At 42.8% G+C, this 12,043-nt stretch overlaps 1 protein-coding gene across 19 annotated transcripts in view; it reads left to right on the top strand.

Annotated features, from left to right (window-relative positions):
* MICAL3 (microtubule associated monooxygenase, calponin and LIM domain containing 3) overlaps positions 1-12,043 on the top strand; it is a 2,299,897-nt gene that overhangs the window by 521,418 nt on the left and 1,766,436 nt on the right. The gene's annotated exons all lie outside the window — the stretch shown is intronic.

Here is a 12,043-nt window from a genome sequence, read left to right as displayed (position 1 = left end):
CTGTTCATGAGGCCAGTGCATGTGTTTCTCGCCTCAGATGGTCGCAGAGCCTCGGGTCCTGGGCAGACAAGGTGGTAGTCTCGCCGGCTTTGGCAGAGGCCCTGTGGTGGTGGACTCGCTCAGACAACATTGTGAAGGGCATACCCCTGGTGGAGCTGGACCTTCACTACACGATTGTGACGGACGCATCGCAGATGGGGTGGGGTGCACACCTCAACCAGTTGCAGGTTCAGGGCGTGTGGCCTATCGAGGAGGTGTCCTTCCACATCAATGTTCTGGAATAGAAGGCAGTGCACTGGGCTCGACAGTCTTTTCTGCCTCTCATTCGGGGTACGGTGGTCCGCATTCTGACAGACAACTCCACATTGATGTTTTACCTGCGGAAGCAGGATGGCACGCAGTCACGGCTCCTGTCCCGGGAGGCTCAGGCGGTCTGGCTTTGGGCCATTGCTCTCGGGATGCACATCACCGCTTACCATTTGCCGGGAGTGCAGAACGTTTAGGCTGATCTCAGCAGGGAAACTGGTCAACTGCACGAATGGAAGCTGAAGGATGCCCAAGTTGCGGGAATTTTCAGGGAATGGGGGTTCTCCCCCTCTGTACTTGTTCGCCTGCCCGGAAAACGAGCAGTGCCTGTCTTTTGCCAGCAGGGTGGATCATCTGATCTCTAGGGGGGACTTGTTCTCATTCCCGTGGACGGGCCTGTTCGGTTAAGCATTTCCTCTGAGCCGGAGGACAATCCAGATGGTCCGCAAAGTGCAGGGTGATCCTGGTGGTCCCATTCTGGCCCCAGCGAACTTGGTTCTTGGATCTGGTTCATCTGGCGGTGGACGACCCACTTCATCTGCACAACTCTATGCCTCTGTTCAGTGACAGGCTGGTCAAAAACTTTCTCAAAGGTCTTTTCAGGAAGTTTCCCCAGGAGAAGAAGTTTGCTACAGTATGAAGTCTCAATGTGGTACTCTCCGCTCTCATGAAGCCGCAGTTTGAACCAATGTCAGCGGCGACGAAGTTCTTCACGTAGAAAGTCGCTTTTCTGGTGGCTATTACATCGGCCAGGAGGGTCTCAAAACCTCAGGCGCCGGTCATCGACCCGCCGTATCTGCGGTTCATGATGGATAAGGTACTACTGTCTACTAATCGGCACTTTCTCCCTAAAGTGCCGTCGGAGTTTCACAAGAACTCTACAATTGCTTTGCCCACTTTCTTCACTAAGGCTACCACTCCTGCAGAGAGAGCGCTGCATTCCTTGGACATTAAGAGGGCGTTGAAGTTTTATCTCAACAGAACTCAAGGTTTCAGGAAGTCGAGGCAGCTTCTTGTGGCTTTTGGTTCCTCCAACAAGGGGCAGTCAGTCTCTAAGCAAGGTCTTTCCCGTTGGGTTTCCTCTACTATTTCCTTCTGCCACAGGAAGGCTGCAAGCCTTTGCGGGCTAATCCTAGATCCCATTCTACAAGATGCACAGCGTCGGTATACTCGCCCAGTGACATTTACCAAGCAGCATTTTAGGCGGTGCTGCATACCTTCACCAGACACTACTGTCTGGAGCAACATGTGGAGGATGTGCAGGTAGGATGTGCGGTCTGCCAACGCCTGTTCCAATAAGGTAAGCCCTGCAGTTTCCAGGGTTTGGTTTGTTCTAATAGTGTGTTTCTCATGCCTATTGTTGGTTTACTTTTCCATTTTATCGGTTACTGTGGCCTGGGGGCATGGGGTTTTGGTTTGCCTGTCATGCACCACCAAGTTGTCATACTACTATAGGGCGTCTAGTATAAATAGCCCTGCCCCCGCGGCTTCCCTTCATATTTTAACTTCCCAAAAGAGAGGAAACCCAAACCAAGGTTTGCCTGCATGGGCGGTCAGTAGGTGCATGTGAATCCATGAAATATACCAACGCTGGAGAAATTGAGTTACAAGTAAGAAACTACTTCCTTCCCTCTGCAATGTGCACCCTGCTCACCTTGTATCCCTAGGGTCACACCATTGCAGGCCCTTCTGTTTCCACTTGTGCTCCATTAGCGCCTGCGGGTCCACGGCTTCTCCCACTCTATTGTCATTGTTGCAATCTGTGGTCTTCTTGGGCGAGACTCTGTGCTGCCTGTAATGAATGCGAGTTCCTCATCCAGCTTCCTGTATAGCAGCTTGGATGTCTCACACTGAACATGACTCGGGTGGCAAATAATCCTTACATGACTGCTTCTCAGGTCATGTCCTTGTTTACACCACTGTGGGGGGCGGTGGTATAAGCAGACATCCATCTATGCCACGGACTTGCCTGTGTATTGTTCACTAATGTTTACTTATCTGCACCACAAACACTCTGAGCGTGGGCTTACTACTTCTCTTCTCTTCTGCAGCCGGACTGAATGGCCCATGGCGCTCCCGCCGTCTCTGGTCCGGATAACTAGTGTCTGTTTGTGGTGGCTGGTTTCACTGCCCTCCCAAGGCTCTGATGTAGCGATCTTCACTCCTCACCGGCCGCCCCCCCTTACCTCCACCCGCAGTGTTATGGGAAGGCTCCGCCTACGTTCTCAAAGATCTGAATTCCTGATGCCCAGGGGGTCGTCGGCTGTGCAGGCAGGCGCAAGGATCTGAACGGCGCCTCTCGTGTCCTCACTGCAGCGGGTCCCCTTCCCGATGCCTGGTCAGTCCAGCCTCATAACGCTCAAAGTGCAGCAGTGCCAGAGGCCAAACGTTACTCATTCGCCATGGTCACTCCAGTGTCATCCGCTGAAGTGCGGCCTGGCCAGCCTTCATACCCTGGGCACGCCGACAGTGTCCTTTCTGCCTCTTCCGAAATCCCATGTGACTCGTGCCTCCCACTACTGTCAGGCCAAATCAGTCCCAGCCACCCGTCCGTTAGGGGGATTTCCACCAAGATCCATCCGACCAACGGTAATTGTCACCATTAGTCTCTGCGATACAACTGTTACTTTAACATAACCCTTTGTTCCTCTGAGAACGCCATCTTTCTGCTTGCTCTTCATGTCGGGCCACCAGCTCCACGTTGCTCGCCTCCTGTTATCCCTCCATTAGGCTTCGCCCGGCTCTGTTATGCACCACCTCTTGATGTACTCTCAAGTTCATTCCTGTGCACAACCACACTCTGTAAACTATATTTATGCTTAGGATCGTTGCCGGATAAGCAGGAGCTCTAGGAAGCACGTCCTGCAGCATGGCTCCTTGGCCACGCCCCCTGAAATTGATTTAGTACAAATATAGATAACTAAAACAGCCACTATAATTTGTAAAATGAGCATGCATCAGCTGCAGCACAATGCATCTTGGCTTCCCTAAATTAGTGCCCTCGTTTGTTGGAACATGAACAATAGGAATCGTGCAAGTCCGTATGAAGCATCAGATGTCATCATGTGACTACGCTCTGTTTAAATCCAGTATGGCAACCACATGAACTCCCAAGATGAAATGCATGTAAGGGGATGATAATGTGAGTGTTCTTGCCCCATAAATAAATACTTTAGGGATTTTCTTCTCTACCTGTACATAAAATCGCGGTGGACATATACTTAGTCCAACAGTTCAGATTTGCTCCCGCACTTTTTAATTTAAGATCCTTTGAATTGAATTTTAGCTTCAAGTATTTTGTGGACCCCTTCCCTTTATTTAAATTAAGGCCACTTTTCTGATTCATTAAATGGGATGGTTTGTAATTCAACATCATCTTCTTGGAACTGCCCCTCTATTTAACAAATGAATTCCCTCTACATTAACTGACTGTTAATAATCAATGCTATACAATTTTATAATTGCAAGCCTTGCGAAATTCTAAATCAAAGAATTACTAGGTTTACTTGGACATAAAGCAGTATGGCAAATTATTTAAAGTTAAGGCATGCACCTATTCTTTATTTTGCAATTTCCAGCTAACAATTGGAATATGTAGTAGCAGATATCTGCATTTTCATTACCATGCGCTTTTTTTTAATTATTTTTTTCTCTTGTATGGCTTATTACACCCAGGCTTGTTAAAAGTTGCTTTGCTTCACTATGGACCGCCAATTGGAGCACCTAGTAGGTGATAAACATTTAGATTCTGTAGGGTATCTTCATTGTTTCAATAAATGCATATAGCATAGAGCTGATGAAACTATTTATTTATCTTTACATTTAGGTAGATCATTTCTGCATGAATACGTCAACTCCATACTAGGTAGAGATGGCTGTCCAAAACTTTGAATGGATTACTTAAAGAAAATACAGAAGTGGCATGTGAGCTCAACTCAAATATGGTTTTGAAGAAGGCGTTTTTTGGTGTATAACGCCTTAACATTTTCTAAACATTACATGGTCCTGGAGACGGCTTTCTAGTGAACAACGCCCACACATTTTTTTAAACGTTGACCTTTACAAACAGTAGGATAATTATGAGACTGTAAAATTTGGACCGCATCCAGTTTAGGTTATGTTAAAGATGTGCTTGATTCTTGTTTTGACTTATTTTTGTGAAGTCGTATATATTTGTTCTTTTCGCTGCTTGTTCACAATCGCTCTAATCTCTCTACAACTGCCCTATTACCATCTCTGAAAGTCACCTGCTTGCCTATGGCGCCACATTTTGTACATCATGGAGAATTATCTACAGACAACCTGAAGTTTCAGCATGCTTGCCCTATAAGTCATGCATAACAACTCGCAGGACAAAGTTTTAATTTTGCAAGCTGGAACACGCGAGGTTTCATTCATCTGATGGACACAACTGTAAATAATTTAAATGACTACGACATTGTGGCCCCCCGGGAGACCTGGTTACTGGAACCACTGATCTGGGAGGATCATGTCTCCTCCTTGCTGGCAGCTAGCACTTTCCACAAAGGCAGACCAGCCTCTGGTCTATTAATTGCTACCAAAATAACATCTGGAATTCCAACTGGAGCCTTGGGCTGCTCCAAACTTTTATACACAGTTGATCAAATTCTCTTCTAAAGACATAGCAGTAATCACTATCTAATGGAGTCATGCGAGCATAGATGCCAACGCATTTTTTCACTATCTTGAAACAGTCCTTGAACCTATTATCACTCGCACAATTCTAGCGAGAGACTTGAATCTCCATTCCTTCTGTGACACAGCCAGTGCTGAAAACATTCTAAAGCGTCGCTGGTCTGCTCTTGTGGCGGGCAGGCAGCTATTAATGGTGAATGGACATACCCCCCCCTCAAAGTACATGGAGAAGACATTAGCAAGAAGCTATAATCGATTATATCTATATAGACAAGGACCTTTTTGCGGTGGTAGAGACCTTTCAAATAAAAATGCAAGAACACAGACCATGAGCTGCTTTCTTTGACCTGGAGGTGGGCCGCCTAGGGTATCCATACTGCAATGTGTAAGTATGATGGCAAGCTCATTTTATCTGGAGACAGAAAACAGTTTCGCTGGACAGAATAATCTCTAAAAGATCTATGACTGTATGACATCTAATCCGCAATCTTTCTTCCCTAGGTTGACTCTTACTGAAGGGCGTTATGATGTTGTGCTGCAAATCTTTAGCCATGGTCAATCTATGACGACAAAAAATTCATAAATACGAACGTATTTTTGATACAGAACTGCAAGAAAACAAAAAAGCCCATCGCCAAGCCAAAGACTAACTTGGCGTTTACCTCGGGAAGTCAGATCTAGCACCCATAAAAGATGGAGAGCAAATGTTAGCAGCCATAGTCATGAAACATTTGGAATTGATATGGGATTTGCTCAATCGAGCAAACCACATCACACAGATTCCGATACAAAGCAATGCAGTTTCAGAGCAACAATGGAAGGAACATTTCACTGTGCTGTATGCCCTGCCCTCACTTAATGGCTCTCTTGCCAGCAAACCAAAATCTCATTCTCGAGTTTGCGGTTAAGTACTTTATGTATTACATTTCGAAGATTAACCTCTTCCAGAGCACCTGGACCGGATGGTCTCCATAATGTCATGTTTAAGGATCATCCTGAAGCATGGACTAAAATTCTATTTACTATTTTCAAGTGGGTACTCCCAACAAAAGTTCTCCCTCCCTCGTGGCTAAAATCAATAATAGTGCCCATTTTCAAAAAAGGTGATCGCTAGTTCCCCGCCAACTACAGACCGATTGTGCTTCTTGATGCCCCAGCCAAAATATTTGCCCAATTGATCTTGCGAGACCTCAATCGCTGTATAATGAAGTATCCCCTGCATGACCCCTTCCAAACACGATTTATAGCTGGCCTGGGTACGACGATAAATTTGCTATCGATTAGCACCATACAAGCACACTGTCACTCAATGCAACAAGTTTGCACGGCATTTATTTATTTTAGGACTGCCTTTGGCTCAGTGTCTAGACCACTATTAATGACAAAGCTGCATAAGGCAAAATGCCCAGATTCCATCGCTGTCTTGATTGATCAATTGCACTCCAATACATCGATACAAATCTGCTTGACACTGGATAGTGTTCTATATTCGCCGATTCCAACCTTTATAGGGCTGAAGAAGGGCTGCATCCTGGCATTAGCCTTGTTTATATGCTTTATCTCTGATCTTAGAGATACATTTGCCAATGTAATTTCTGATCCACCCAAATTAGGTCCTCATCCTATACGATGGCTCCTAAATGCAGATGATTTAGTTCTCTAGTCCAAAACTCCCAAAGGTCTACCAAGCCAGCTAACTGCACTGTGAATATGCTGATGAAAATCTGTCGATTTAACATAGACAAAACTAAGGTCCTACATTGTGATAAGAGACACAATAATAAGAACTCCTACAATTGGTCTATTTGGGTATAAACATGAATGATCACAGCGGAACTCAAGTCCAAGATGTTAACGGCGATCTCTCAAGCTAGGATAATACATGCAAAATATGGCAAGTGACCTGAATCATTCTGGCTCAAGATGGAAGGGATGTTTTGGAAACGTGTTTGCTCACTACCTCCAAGTCAACCGATGCCAATAATCAGACCTGAACTAGGGCGGTTAGCTCTACATAGCGCATATGCATGGAAATTGTGCTCCTTGTACAGAAAGGGCTTACACTCAACGCTCCCTGTTGCATATAATATCTATCTATCTAATGTCTTCTAGTCACAAGTTTATAGCGACATGGAAGCGAAAAACTATAAACATATTGGTAGCAGCAGGTATTTCTTCTGAGCTCTTGCTACATAATGCTACACGTGCCAAAGAAATTCTGGCAACAGTATTGGGTTAATACGCGGAAAGTCTTTGTAACCTATACAGATTTTAAGAGCAATCCATTTGGCCATAAAAAGTATTGTGTTTTGGAGTCTTATTTAGTGAGATTCCCCTCGCCATACTGCAGAATTGCCTTTCTACAATTCAGGCTCAATCTGTGGTACACAAGAGAAACTAGTAAGATGGCAAATCATTGCAGAGTTTGATGATGTATGCAGGCTGTGAGGTGACGTGAAAATCTTTGAAACGCATAACAGAATGTCCTAAACTCTCACAGAAGTGGATCTTTTAACCTTAAAAAAACATTTTAAAGACTTAAAAATGTTTTTATCCAGAAGTGCTATGGACAAAAATATTTGTACTAAACAACTGTAAAAATTGCTTTTGTCAAATTTCTGTTTTCATTACACTTGCGCTAAGCTGGTCCTTGAAGTATCTTGTTATACCAACTTATTGCATCCTCATTTAAGAAACAACTGAACTGAGTGAAATGCGTTCTTGATTTGCTATCATAATTTGTAGCTTGTAATTATTTTATTTCTTTCGTTCCTCTGTGGCACATTACATCAATGTAAATGTTTTAATAATTTATGCTTTTTTTCTTTTCCTTGTTTAAAATTAAAATTGAAAGATTGATGATCGATTATATTCAGCCATGTCGATAAGTCTTAACTTTGTATATTAATCTGTACTTTTCTATTCCCCTGACATTTGCATAAATCAAATTGAATGTTTTCATGATCTAATTATTAATTTGTACACTGTTTTTGTATACAATCTTTTCACAATATAAAACTTGTCCGATTGACTTTGTATTATTACATTTATTGATACCTTTTACAGTATGCCCTTTTCCCCAAAACATTTTGTTTTTATTTATTGATTTTGTCATTTAATTATGATGTATGTCCTATCAATTCTTTCTCTTCTTCGCTCTAGATAAAGTCCTCAACTTTCCAACCCGTACTCTCTCTAACCTATGCAGATTCTTCCCCACTTCTACCGACCAACAACATGCGGGTTGGCTCACCATACACAACCGCTCACTTTTCATGTTCCTTTTAATCTATAAAGCGATCAGTTGTATTTCCCCTCAGTACCTGTTTATTGGTATCGGTTTATTCACCATCTCGTTCCCTCCGATCCTCCTCTGAACCTCACTATCCCATGCCCCCATGCCTCCTCTTGCTTCCGCTCTTTTTCCGTACTTGCTCTGCACTACTTTAACCTGCTGCCCATCACAATCCAAGCTTGGCTTAAACTTCCATTATTTGCAAAAGAGGGAGCGCCCACTACAATCTCCCGTATCCTCCCTACCTGACCCCACCATAGTCTACAGTGTTGCTTAATAAAGTGATTTTGTATATTTTATATAGTACTCTTCTTGGTTGTAAAGCTCTTGACCCCTTAGTTTGTTACCTTTTGTAGATCCCATCCAACCTTTTTCTTGTGGTTGGACAATTGAGACATGATCTGGACCGTATCCAGGTTAGGTTATGTTAAAAATAATATATATTTTCTGTTGGTGTTTTATCCCTGACATAATCTCACTTTTTTTTACACCTTATAAACTGGCTCACCGCTTATTCTAATCTTTGTACTATTGTACAGGCCTCCTTCGTGGGAATGCATCCGCCATATATAAAGGTGTTACTGGAAGTCATTTCTGATTTAAGTTGTATTTGTATTAATTTGATGAATAGGGATGTCGAACAACCCTCCCAAAACACCCATTTTCCTCCTGCCTCTTCTTTTCGGAACACAACATGCAGTCAAACCCACCTTTGTGCTTTTTTCATTCTGGCACTGAACCCTTGCCCTATTCGTCTGCTCTTTACAGCCCTGAGATGATTGACCAACTGGACCTGTTCAACTTCCATTCAAGCTCATTTCTTACCTGCCATGCTGGTTTATTGTCACATGTATGTCCCCCTCTGCCGAGACCCTCCAATTCTCTCCACTTCTCTCTAAAATGTTGTACAGTATATTGCATTTCCCTGTAATTTGCCCCGACCTTCCTCTTTTTGGACTTGCCCTCCCACTCTGGCCCATTCTCGTTGTGACCACATCTCCCTGTAACCTTTCCCTGTCTTGACAATGCAGGGGAGTATCTGTAGCCCATGAATGTCTTTAAAGGCAGAAGGATCAGTATATGGTTTGCAAAGTCATGGAAGATTTTCTTGTATACGTGTGTTATGGTGAATGCCATTCATCTCTTGTCCATTTATAAACATTATCTTCAGTTGGTGTAAGATATGTATGTTTTCTCTTCAGGTTTCAGATTTGTATGTTCACTCACTTCTTTGTATTTTATTTTGCTATGTTTTTGTTTGGGGGTTATACAAATGATCTGCTTGAGTTCTGCATGAAGCTGCTCCATGAGGTCCAAGGTTGATTGGAGACCTCTCAGACTCAAGGTGATTAGCAACTAGTTTAATTCAAAGTCTTAGGAAGGCGGGGCACAAGGATGAATGTAGGCTCGACTTGTTAGAAAAAAAAAAGGTTGAAGGATGTGATGGATGTATAGAATAAACCGGGAAGTCGCGAGTCGTTTTTTGCAGCAAGAGACTAAGAACTAAATCGTGGTCTAAAACTAGGCAGAGGAGAGGCTTTGGATTAACACTAAAAATAAATGTAAAGGGAAAGTTTAGCAAATGTATGAATACATTTTCCTGTCTCCCCCCCCCCCCCCCCCCCCGCTACTTAGTTCCATATTGGCCTATGACTGAAAGGGGGACAATTGTAAGCAATGGTTTGGTTGTCGACACTGTGACGTTAGTTGTAAATCAGGTTATGAATGGATTGGGAGTCTTAAAATTGTATGTTTCTATGGCATCTACAATGAGATTTTCAAAGCAGCTGCATTGTTCTATTAATGTCTTTTGTAGGCATTTTATCTGTACAAAGACAGTTCTCTGCTCTCAGAGTATCACTCACACACGTCTTAAAAGAATAATTGATTCCCACCTACTGTATTTTGTACTGCTGGAAATTCCCTTAAGCACGGTTTCAAATTAAGATTCAATCAGCAGTGGCTAAAACCAACTCCTGGGTGTTGGGGATTACCGAGTAGGCAACTTCACATGAGTTGCGCATTGTCACTGTTTGCCCATTTATGTATGATACATTGTTCAAATGTATTCTAGCTGTGTCCTAATTATTCTTTATTCTCATTCTTAAATACTCATTTAATGTCACATAGCCATGTTTGTATGGCAAAAGTTGGCCTGTGGAGCTAAAAGTAGCTCCTGGTAGTTACTGGTTTCAAACTAACCAGCCTCTCCTAGGCAAGAGGCAGGAACTAAAAAGGTCCCAGCGGTTTCAAACCCTGCCTTAAGGCATGGGCACTAAAGGTCCTATAAAGAAACTGCCAATTAATAGTTGTCCTGTATTGGCATCTTAAATTATATGTTGACCACTCACCAAGCTTAAGTACTAGTGGAAGTAACCTAATCTTTGTTACTGCTCTAAGAGGGATTCAAATTGTGTTGATGAGCTGGGGATTATGAAAGCTTTTGGAATAAAGAAGCTATTTTGAGAGAAATCTATTTAATGATTGTCCCAAAGCTGCAAAAGACATACTAGTGCCGAGTCTTCTTCCTGCTGAGGGACAAAATGCTGAATCATATGTATCTTTGAAGGGAGACAAGTATGGAAATTTAATTTCTCTTTATCCATACCCAAAACCTCAATACCCTAAACCAGGGTATAAACGTCAAGTAGCCAGGCATAAGTCACTCATCCTTGCCATGCATGCCAGATTGCCATATGCCCAGCACATCATTTCTTATTTGCCAAGAGACTAATCCCTTGCCATTGCTTGTGATGAGTGCACGTTCTGTGATATAGTTTGTCTTTGAGATCTTGTATCAAATTGTTTGTCAACAGGGTGCGACATAATGCCACAACATGCCTCAATTTAAGTGAATATCTTTTCTTATGCAAGTATCCATACATATAGACCCCCCCCCCATACCCCCACTAAAATGCTGACTGGATTTTTAATTCACTAGTTTTTGCCTCAACCAGGATACATTGAAATAGCATAATTGGTATAAGACCAGGATGTGGATAGCTAAATTCCTGTTATAATGGTAATGAAAGGAGCAGTCATCCTGATGTATGCTTTCTGAGAGCAAGATCTGGTGCATAGCCTCTCCAAGTAGGACAGGTTAGAAGGTTGTTTTTGGGTCTTTGTAAATCTACCCCACAAATCAAGTGATTAGGCTGGATTTGCCTATGATGCGGTTGTAAAGACTTTTTGATTTGCCTTTTGATTTGCTTGTCACTTGATTGGTGCTCCTACGGACACCTTTCTTTATTACATGAGAGATATTCTGACTAGGAACTAAAGATGGGTCAACATGAGGTGTATTGGAGATGAAGTTCAGGACTTTGATGTCCCAAATTCCTTGATGAGCAGAGATCTTTCCGACAATCAATGGCATACACACTACTTGAGCTATTCTAACGTAGTATGGAGATGCACAGAAGATATTGCTTATGTATCTGCTCTCGACTTGACTAGACCTATGAATGGAGGGCCCCTCAATCCTATCAGAAACCCCATGGGGGTTTGCTGCTTTGCAATGGAATGACCCCCAAATTGTTGTGCTTGGAATCTATAGACTCCTCAGATTATGGAGATTCTGGCCAAAATCTGAAGTTCGCTCCTCATAAATTGTATTCGGCACATTTCTCTATTTTATTATTATTCAATACTTCGTCTGTTTTCAGTGTGTACTAGCAATGTTTCTTAATGGCCCACTCATTTACCATGAAAAGTTTCTTTAAAATGCTCAAAAAAAGAAAAAGCTGTTAAGTATGTTATTGTTGGTTTTCTTAACCTGTATCAATA

Source organism: Ambystoma mexicanum, chromosome 12, assembly GCF_040938575.1.
Source record: "Ambystoma mexicanum isolate Mex_15411 chromosome 12, UKY_AmexF1_1, whole genome shotgun sequence".
Classification (NCBI taxonomy): Eukaryota; Metazoa; Chordata; class Amphibia; order Caudata; family Ambystomatidae; genus Ambystoma; species Ambystoma mexicanum.
The sequence above is the reverse complement of the archived record's forward strand: the minus strand, read 5'-3'. Positions and strand labels throughout refer to the sequence as shown.